This window comes from Lithobates pipiens, unplaced genomic scaffold (assembly GCF_037356315.1).
Source record: "Lithobates pipiens isolate NorthernLeopardFrog02 unplaced genomic scaffold, aLitPip1_a1.2 Scaffold_16, whole genome shotgun sequence".
Taxonomy (NCBI): Eukaryota; Metazoa; Chordata; class Amphibia; order Anura; family Ranidae; genus Lithobates; species Lithobates pipiens.
Window position 1 is genome coordinate 203,001,893 of NW_027507748.1, and position 10,479 is coordinate 203,012,371.

The 10,479-nt window shown below is 40.2% G+C and overlaps 2 non-coding genes and 1 pseudogene across 2 annotated transcripts; all 3 read left to right on the plus strand.

Annotated features, from left to right (window-relative positions):
• The first annotated feature begins 3,192 nt into the window (after nt 1-3,192).
• On the plus strand, nt 3,193-3,404 carry LOC143985269 (small nucleolar RNA U3). The gene has a single exon (XR_013275547.1). It is a non-coding gene; the product is annotated as a small nucleolar RNA U3 (small nucleolar RNA).
• Nucleotides 3,405-4,096: 692 nt separating this feature from the next.
• LOC143985258 (small nucleolar RNA U3) lies at nt 4,097-4,312 on the plus strand. Its single transcript, XR_013275539.1, has one exon. It is a non-coding gene; the product is annotated as a small nucleolar RNA U3 (small nucleolar RNA).
• A 687-nt stretch (nt 4,313-4,999) lies between these two features.
• LOC143985284 (small nucleolar RNA U3) lies at nt 5,000-5,203 on the plus strand (annotated as a pseudogene).
• Nucleotides 5,204-10,479: the final 5,276 nt, after the last annotated feature.

Consider the following 10,479-nt stretch of genomic DNA (forward strand, 5'->3'; position numbering starts at 1 on the left):
AATCACTAAATGAACCATTTACTGATACCGACATCCACAAAGTTATTGCCACTTTACCACTAAATAAATCTCCGGGACCGGACGGATTTGGGGGGGAATATTACAAAGAATTTGCTCCAATACTGACCCCCTATTTAGTGAAAGTCTTTAATGATGCGGCCGCCTCTGCCTCTTTCCCTCCTGAAATGTTAGAAGCAATAATTGTTACTATACCCAAGCCTGGGAAGACTCCCGACACCCCCTCTAATTTTAGGCCGATATCGCTCCTCAATACGGACGTGAAACTATATGCTAAGCTGATTGCTCAGCGCTTAGTCGAAATAATTCCTACAATCGTTCATCCGGATCAAACGGGGTTTACCTTGGGCAGAAAGACGTCGGATGCCACTCGCAGAATGATTAATATCATTCACATGGCCGAAAGGCAGAAAAGGCCTTCTCTGCTTCTGACTTTAGATGCAGAGAAGGCCTTTGATCGCATACGCTGGCTTTATATGACAAGAGTCCTGGAAGCCTTTGGTTTTGCTGGTAAAATACTCACGGCTATTTTGGCTCTATATTCGAATCCCTCGGCTAGAGTGAATGCATCTGGGGTTCTGTCCACCCCTTTCGCAATTTCTAATGGCACAAGGCAATGGTGTCCGTTATCCCCGTTAATATTTAACCTGTTAATGGAACCCCTAGCTATATATATCAGAAGCCATCCTGAAATTAGAGGCTTCCCAGTTGGCGCAGACAGCCATGCTATCAGTTTATTTGCTGACGACATAATCTTGATCGTGACAGAGGTGGAGTCTTCCCTGGCTGCGATTTCTGATACTTTGACTATGTTCAACCGAATATCTTACTATAGGGTTAATGAAAACAAATCCCACATTCTTGGCCTAGGCATCAACCCTGCCATCCAAGCTCGCCTAGAGGAAACCTACCCCTACTCTTGGACCGCCAATGGGATACAGTATCTAGGCATTACACTAACGGCTAGGACTGCACAATTAGCTGAGGCAAATTACACAGCATTTCTTCAACATTTAGAACCCAAACTTCATTCTTTATCTAAAGTAGAACTAACGTGGTCCGGTCGACTGGCAGCCCTTAAAATGACAATACTCCCCCAATTTATATATCTGTTTCGCACTCTCCCTATTCTAACCCCAAACATTTACTTTACTAAAGCTCAATCCATGCTGAATAATTTTCTAAGGCAGGGGAAAAAAGCTAGGTGCGCATTTCACAAACTCATCAAGTCCAGATTAGTAGGAGGTATAGGACATATCGCTCTAAAAGACTACTATCTGGCAGCGTGCTTAGCCCAAATCAGACAGTGGTTTCTGAGCGGGGCCAAGGCTAGATGGAATTGGAAGTCTACCAATGTCCTTACAGGAATCCACTGGATCTACTCTTAGCAGCTAGATTTATGTCCGCACTACCCCCTAACATTTCTACGCCTATGGTGGCAGCCATAGAGGCTTGGAGAATCCTACTTCACACTCCATCGGACGACGCTCCTTCAAACTCCATTCCACTAACCCTATCCAGTCTTCAACTCCTGATCCCAAACTTAAAAATCAAACAATGGTTGGCCAAAGGTGTTACTGCAGTTACTGCATTGCAAATAGGACCAGCCACGAAAACCTTTAGAACATTACAATTGGAATTCGGATTGCAACCGGACGACATTTTTACTTATAATCAAATCTCCCACTTACTATCGACACTTCCCGACCCATCCACCGTTTTACCGTGGAGGCTCTATCTTTACTTCAACAACCCTACTACATCTATTAAGGGAATATCGTTAATGTATAGCCTTCTACAGCAGAAAACAACATTTATTAAAACCCCTTCCATGCGGTCGTGGGAATTGGATCTGTTCAAGTCTTACACCGACGATCAATGGCGTATTGCCATATCTTCTACCTACAAGACCACCAGAAGCGCCAACTTGTGGGAACTTTACCAGAAATTGCTGTTACGGTGGTACCTCACACCCTCGAGGATAGCCTGCTATACCCCACAAGCCTTGCCATTGTGCTGGAGGAACTGCGGCTATAGAGGCACACTCATTCATATCTTTTGGGAATGCCCAGTGATACAACCTCTATGGACTGACGTATTTAACACAATATCCATACTTTCACGCATCCTTGTGCACCCATGCCCAGGTCTAGCTATTCTATCACTAGGCATAGAAATATTACCTCCTCATTTAAGGAAAATTGTAACCCATATTCTCCTGAGTGTACGCCTGGAGTTGGCCAGGGGGTGGAGGTCGGTGGTAGCACCTTCACTCTCGGTAATTCTACAGACAACGCACTTACACATTTCTTATGAACTGATGTTTGCCTCTTCCTTAGGCAAATATAGGCAGGCTTGCACAGAATGGGAACCGTGGCTGAACTGGTATAAGGGACATAAAGTATAAATGCATATCCCTATTATGTAGCTTAATAGTCCTTGGGTACCGCTCCTTACCCGAGAGTGGAGAAATCCATGCCCCGTAGCATGGGGGGGTGCGGCCCACTGGCTCGGGTGCAGCTAGATCCCAGAAGGGGCGCCGGGTCGGAGAGTCGCAAACTCCCTATCTAACTGTTTCACCTCTACTCTCTGAGGACTACCCAGTGGTTATTCAATACACACATATCTAGATTGGTGATGAGCCCATCTTGATCTATTATTTTATGTCATCCAGTGGGTAACACATACATTGGCTTTGGCAGGCCCCTGATCTCCATTAGAGCTATATTTGCTTTGGCAGGTCCCTGGTCTCCATTAGAGAAATGTTGAACTTTAAGTACTTATTGTTTCATGTGCTGACTTTATATTGCTTATGACTATACTCTGTATTACAGTTAGAGCATATGTATGCTGTTGAATATCCTTTGCTGCTATTCTTGTGGAAATTTTCAATAAAAATATATTGTTATAAAAAAAAAACTTTGCTCGGCTTACCAAAAGGACAACCAAAAGAATCAAGATAGCCAATATAAGGCATCAAGAAATGTTACAATTTGAGAGAAAAGAATTGCAAAATGATTTTTCTTTAGAATAGGACATTGGCAAACAGGCATATTAATTATTACTACTTGATTTCTACAAGTAGTTTACATTGGAGGTTGACAAACATGTTCACAATTTGTTGAAGGAATAGTGATTAAAATGTTGCAGAAATCTTTGCTTTGTCAAAGTAGGACTATAGTTCCAGGGATGATTTCTGTAGAATGCAAAGGGAGAAATGTGCTCGAAAGTGTCCATACTAACCATCCACGGTGACGAATTTTAGGGTTCTTGTGTCATTAGGACTGCTGTTGGTAGTGCTGCTCTCTGCAGATGCTGCCACCATTTGATGACTTGGTCATCTTTCCTGAGGGGAAGAAGGCTGGCGGGAACTCATTCAGAGTGGTTGTTTGAATGCTAAATGTCTATTTTTGCTTCAAAAACAGCTGAGTTTCCAAGTTTGTGTTTTGGTCTATTTTGAAAACTATGCTTTTTTTTTTTTTTTTGTAATTGCCAGATGGAAAGGAAAAAAATGACATTATACTTCTATGTGGGAAGATTATTTGCAGTGTGACACGCAGTAGCTGCCAATGTTTTTCCTTTGGCTTCTGCGCTTGGAGGAATGGCAAAACTGAAACAACGCTCACGGAACCCAAGGAAAAAGTCTGGTGCTTTATATGTTAAAAATATAAAGAAAGTACTGTCATCACTGACAAACCATTCTTTCGGAAGCAAAAGAAACATGCCAGACCATTCTGTTTTTAAAGAGGTGGAAACAAAAATACTCCATCTGCGTTTTAGTTTCTCCTGTTACTGCTCTAAACAAGACTGTGAGGTGCTGTTAAAATTTTGCTCGGCTTACCAAAAGGACATCCAAAAGAATCAAGATAGCCAATATAAGGCATCAAGAAATGTTACAATTTGAGAGAAAAGAATTGCAAAATTATTTTTCTTTAGAATAGGACATTGGCAAACAGGCATATTAATTATTACTACTTGATTTCTACAAGTAGTTTACATTGGAGGTTGACAATCATGTTCACATTTTGTTGAAGGAATAGTGATTAAAATGTTGCTGAAATCTTTGCTTTGTCAAGTTAGGAATATACTTTCAGGGATCATTTTTTGTAGAATGCAAAGGGAGAAATGTGCTCGAAAGTGTCCATACTCACCTTCCACAATCATGAATTTTAGGGTTCTTGTCTCATTAGGACTGCTGTTGGCAGTGCTGCTCTCTGCAGATGCTGCCACCATTTGATGACTTGGTCATCTTTCCAGATGGGAAGATGGCTGGTGGGAACTCATTCAGAGTGGTTGTTTGAATGCTAAATGTCTATTTTTGTTTCAAAAACAGCTGAGTTTACAAGTTTGTGTTTTGGTCTATTTTGAAAGCTATGCTTTTTTTATTGTAATTGCCAGATGGAAAGGAAAAAAATTACATTATACTACTATGTGGGAAGATTATTTGCAGTGTGACACGCAGTAGCTGCCAATGTTTTTCCTTTGGCTTCTGCGCTTGGAGGAATTGCAAAACTGAAACAACGCTCACGGAACCCAAGGAAAAATTATGGTGCTTTATATGTTAAAAAGATAAAGAAAATACTGTCATCACTGACAAACCCTTCTTTCGGAAGCAAAAGAAACATGCCAGACCATTCTGTTTTTAAAGAGGTGGAAACAAAAATACTCCATCTGCGTTTTAGTCTCTCCTGTTACTGTGCTGAACAAGACTGTGAGGTTCTGTTAAAACTTTGCTTGGGTTACCAAAAGGACATCCAAAAGAATCAAGATAGCCAATATAAGGCATCAAAAAAATGGTACAATTTGAGAGAAAAGAATTGCAAAATTATTTTTCTTTAGAATAGGACGTTGGCAAACAGGCATCTTAATTATTACTACTTGATTTCTACAAGTAGTTTACATTGGAGGTTGACAAACATGTTCACAATTTGTTGAAGGAATACTGATTAAGATGTTGCTGAAATCTTTGCCTTGTCAAGGTAGGGCTATACTTTCAGGGATCATTTCTGTATGATGCAAAGAGAGAATGTGCTCAAAAGTGTCTTCCGTCATGATGAATTTTACGTTTTTTGTCTCATTAGGACTCCTGTTGGCAGTGCTGCTCTCTGCAGATGCTGCCACCATTTGATGACTTGGTCATCTTTCCAGAGGGGAAGATGGCAAGAGAGAACTCATTCAGAGTGGTTGCTAAGCATCTATTTTTGTTTCAAAAATAGCTGTGTTTCCAAGTTGGTGTTGTGATCTAATTTGCAAACTATGCTTTTTTTTAGTAATTGCCAGAGGGAAAGGAAAAAAAAATGTATGATATTTCTTTTGTTTACAGAAGTTTTATTTGAAAAACGGAAATATGACAGGTATACAGTACAAAGCAATACACATATACATCAATGAGATGTGTTATATTAGCAGGACAAGGTATAAATAGTTATCACTTGTAAAGTAGTATGGTACAATGTAGATAAAAGATGCAGAAAGACTGAAAGATATAATATCTCAAATCGTTCATAAGGAATTGTTAGCATAAAATGAGTATATAATAGGAGCCAATATACCAATGAGAGAGCGTACATGGGAGGCTGCAAGATAGGAAACACAACTCCAGTGTGTTCTTTTTATGGTTAAATTTTTTTATGGAAAGATGATATTGTGTCTGAAAGTGTGTGGTGGATTCTCTCAGATAATTTAAGAGTTTCCATTCTGGACAATACTTGGGACCAAGGTAGGTTGTGTGTTTTCCAGTTAAAGGGGATCATCCATTGAATGGAGCTGATTATTGAATAGAATAATCTGTTGCATGGTGGGGCAATGTCCGGTATATCAGCATATAAAATGCATATTCGTGGTGAAAGAGTGATTTTCATTTTGGATGAAGATTCCATTTTGGTTTCTACAGCCTGCCATAGAGGTTCAAGGAGTCTACAGCTCCAAAAAAATGTGGATAATGACAAAACTCTGGATGGCCGCACTCCAATGCTAAAACTATGCTTTCTTCAAATAATATTTAGGACACAGCAAATGACATCACAGCAAAAGATGCTAACAGTTGAAATGTTTCGCACTAAGGCTAGTGCTTACTCATAGCTGGTTAACATGGTGGCAGACAAAAAATGAATATATAGAGTGCTGCAACATGGCAGTGGGCAGGGCCAGGTGATAAATCAAACAAAAGAGACATGCCTCTCCACCTGAACCTCTTAATCTTAATACAAGACGATGAAAGCTTTCAGTATAAGTCCAATGTGAACTACAGTGCATTGCTAACACAAAATCGAAACCGCTGGCCACATCCCAACAGGAATGGATTGAGGAGGACACATATATAATAGCAGTGTAAAAAAATGAATTAATAAAAAATGACAAAGAAAATTATTTATATGAAGTGAAAAGTAGTGTGCAAAACCCAAATCATTGGATGTGAATGGATATATCTCAATATAAATGTATGTGAAAAAATGTGTGCATGGTCATAATAAATGCTGAATTGTAAAAACTAAATGAAATTATGAGATTATAAGTATAAGCATGGTTAAATAATAAATAACCATGCAAGTATAAACTGTGAAAAAGTGATTAAAAAGATAAAACAAGAATGATTGAAAGGTGTGAACATGAACTACATAAACGTGTGTACAATCGAAAGAATCAAAAGCATTAATATGCACACGGCGGCGCATGCAAAAGCATCATAACATATACAAGATGCATACAAACGCCCGCCGAAGCACATATATATGTGCACGCAGCGGCACATGTGAAAATATGTAAGAATCTAAGCGCATCCGAACGCCTGCTGCAGCCCATGTACATATATAGTGATGTGCGGTATGTGGACCGGTGATCTGTGCGTTGTAATGTGGCTATGTATAAACCCATAATAAGCTTATAAAAATGACAATGCTGGGATCCCACACAAACCAATCAAGAAAGAGGGGCATACAATTAAGGTCTGGTGAAGATCATACACATAGCAATCTCCCTGCATACACCTAAAAGGTTAAAAAAGAAGTCTAAAGCAGCAAAGAGTGCTGATTAGATGAGCACCTGGCGCAGGAACAAAATAAGTCAGTCTCAGTCAGAATCAGCCTCAGTTGGAACAATATGACATTATAATAATAATACATAATATCTCTATATAACATAACACTAATATAATGTATCTCAAATACCGTATATACTCGAGTATAGGCCGACCCGAATATAAGCCGAGGCCCCCAATTTACCCCCAAAAAACTGGAAAACGTATTGACTCGTGTATAAGCCGAGGGTGAGACATGGCTGTCCATCCCTGTGTGTCCGTCCATCCCTGTGTGTGTGTCCGTCCATCCATCCCTGTGTGTGTGTCCATCCATCCATCCATCCCTGTGTGTGTGTCCGTCCATCCATCCCTGTGTGTGTGTCCATCCATCCATCCATCCCTGTGTGTGTGTGTGTGTGTGTGTGTGTGTGTATCCATCCATCCATCCATCCATCCATCCCTGTGTGTGTGTGTGTGTATCCATCCATCCCTGTGTGTGTGTGTGTGTGTGTGTGTGTATCCATCCATCCATCCATCCATCCATCCCTGTGTGTGTGTGTGTGTATCCATCTATCCCTGTGTGTGTGTGTGTGTGTGTGTGTGTGTGTGTCCATCCACTCCTGAGATTTTACACGGTTTTACCATATAGCGCAGACAGACTGGTGACCTGACATATATGTGTTGTAGTTAAGAAATACAGATAGGTCAACTTCCTGCCCTTAGCCTGTGAAAGGATTGTACAAAAAGCTGTAATAGTTCACGGTTCCTCCTGTTTTCTCCTCATCATATTTCTTTTCAGCACATGTACTGCTCACAACTCATTGGCTCTTAGTTCTACCCTTTCCTGTATCAGTCTGCAGTGCTGGGGACCACAAAATACCAATATCATGACCAATGCATGTACTTGCACATTGGTTGCATTTAAAAATACATCCATCCCTGTGTGTGTGTCCGTGCAGCCTACCTGTGTCCCGAGCCTCCGTCCCGAGCCTCCTCCGTCCCGTGCCTCCTCCGTCCCGTGCCTCCTCCGTCCCGTGCCTCCTCTGTCCCGTGCCTCCTCCGTCCCGTGTCGTGCCGATGGATCGCCGCTCTTCTCGGCGGCCATTCTACAATTCAAAAGCCGCGCCTCCGCCTCCGCCTGTGATAGGCGGAACACTCAATTTCCCAGCAGCCTGTGTTCCGCCTATCACGGACATCCTCTCATCGTCGTCCGTAGTATGAGAATGAGCGGATGTCCGTGATAGGCGGAACACTGACTGCTGGGAAATTCAGTGTTCCGCCTATCACAGGCGGAGGCGGAGAAGGAGGCGCGGCTTTTGAATTTTAATGTCCGCCGTCTGTCTGCTCGATACGCTGATCGAGCAGTCAGACAGCGGTGACTCGAGTATAAGCCGAGGGGGCACTTTCAGCCTCAAAAAAGAGGCTGAAAATCTCGGCTTATACTCGAGTATATACGGTAGTAAAAACCAGACCTGACAATGTTAGGCATCACCAAGGTTCAATGTGGAAAAATATAATGTAAAAAAAACTGGGGAACTGAAACCGCCCCAAGCATGCCTCATACACAATCACAGGCAACCAACTGGCCCATACATCAATTGAATAAGAAACAGCAAGATTGCATGAAAATTGTACAGAAGCCTCTCTAAAAAAATGCCCTAAAAATAAATAAGAAAATTAATAAATCATGTGAACTCAATCAACATACCATATTAAACTCAAGCAAGTAATTCCCGAGACAATAAATAAACTAAACTAGGCTAAACGAGGCAGCAGCAATACCGATGTGGTCTGAATGTGCATGGGACACACAAACCTGTAACATCGGAAAACTAAACAATAAACATCGAACGTGTGTGGTACCCATAAAGACATGTTCACACATAAGGGATCAAAGCACTATCATTAAAAAGTGACTCAAAAAATAAAATATATATAAAATATATGCCACAAAACGCCTACAAGAAACAAACTCCATATCGTTGGATGATAATTAATATGACAAAATCAAGGTGACACATAGATCCCTATTTGATGACGCCTCTAAAGCTGTGTGAAAAAACTGCCTGGAAATTGTTAAGCATAAAATAGTGTGTGTAAAAAGTTGATAAGCAGATATATAGAGAGGAATAAATGTAATGCTAAACAATAATATCAATATGCATGAATCAGGTGTCGCTAGCTAAATGTAATTTAATACAAATATGTAGTGATGACAATTAAATCCCAACATTTATGAGGCAATAATACCAAATGTAAAATGTGTACATAAATGATGAAGATGGAGATGAAGACTATGCGCAGCAAGGATGTGACTATAAAGATGTGTGTATTGTGAAGCATGTGTGGTTGTAACAAGTTCACATCGGCTGATACAAAGAGCCCTCATAACAAGAAATATATAAATATATGTGTAAACATCATACATAGGTGCCATTGCCCACTGATGAGCTGACAAACAATGTCTCTTAACACTAGAATTCCGCTGGGGCTCAACTTTGAATGGGATGCTTCCCATTTTTATTAATAATATATTATTGGCCGTCCAGTTATGATTTATTAAAATATCTTCTCTCTAGGGACCCCCCCCTTTTTTTTATATATATATAAGTCTTTCAGTACTGCAAAGTGACTCACCTTTCTATTGGGGGTTCTTCTGGATTCGAGTAGTTTATGGGTTCTATTGTGTACTTATTTTTTTGCCGGTTAGAGTGAGACTAATATATGATTATTAATTTTGTTCTCTTATAGCTCTAACTTCGGGCCTTTATTGTTAGTTATTTATGCCGTTCTATTGATATATTAACACCATTCTACATGTTTATTTAAAGTGGTTGTATACCCTAAAATGTCACTTTTCATTAATATTGCCATCCATTCATCCAAAACTCATTTTCGTTCATCATTTTTTTCCTACCTGCTTCCTTCCTGTACAATCAGTATATGTCTCACTGCTTACATCACCGCGCATGCGCAGTAATGCCCGAAAAATCCGGCAGCCCGAGCCCGGCCGGAATTATTCTTGTGTCTGTCGGGGCTGCGTCATTTCCTGTTGTAGACGTCAGCCCCGACATCCCGCGAGGACTGCTCATGTTTATTTTATCAGAGGATCTGGATTATCACGTGACTCCTCTGTCACGTGCTCCAGGAGATTGACGGCGTGGATTTCTCATTCAGAGAAAGCATCCTTCCAAATACAGACACAGCACAGTACAGTATTTCTTTTTATCTAATCTTACATCAAATGTGCTGCTTTTTCTTTGTTATTTAGACATGTATTAAATGTTTAATAAAACTTTTTTTAAATATTTTAAATGTGTTGTGTCATTTTTTTTTTCATGTAAAAAACTTTATATTGTTAATGTAAATAAAAATATATATATATGTTTGTGTATATGTATATGTCTGCTTCTTATTGAATATATATAAGAGTGTTTGTGTGTGTA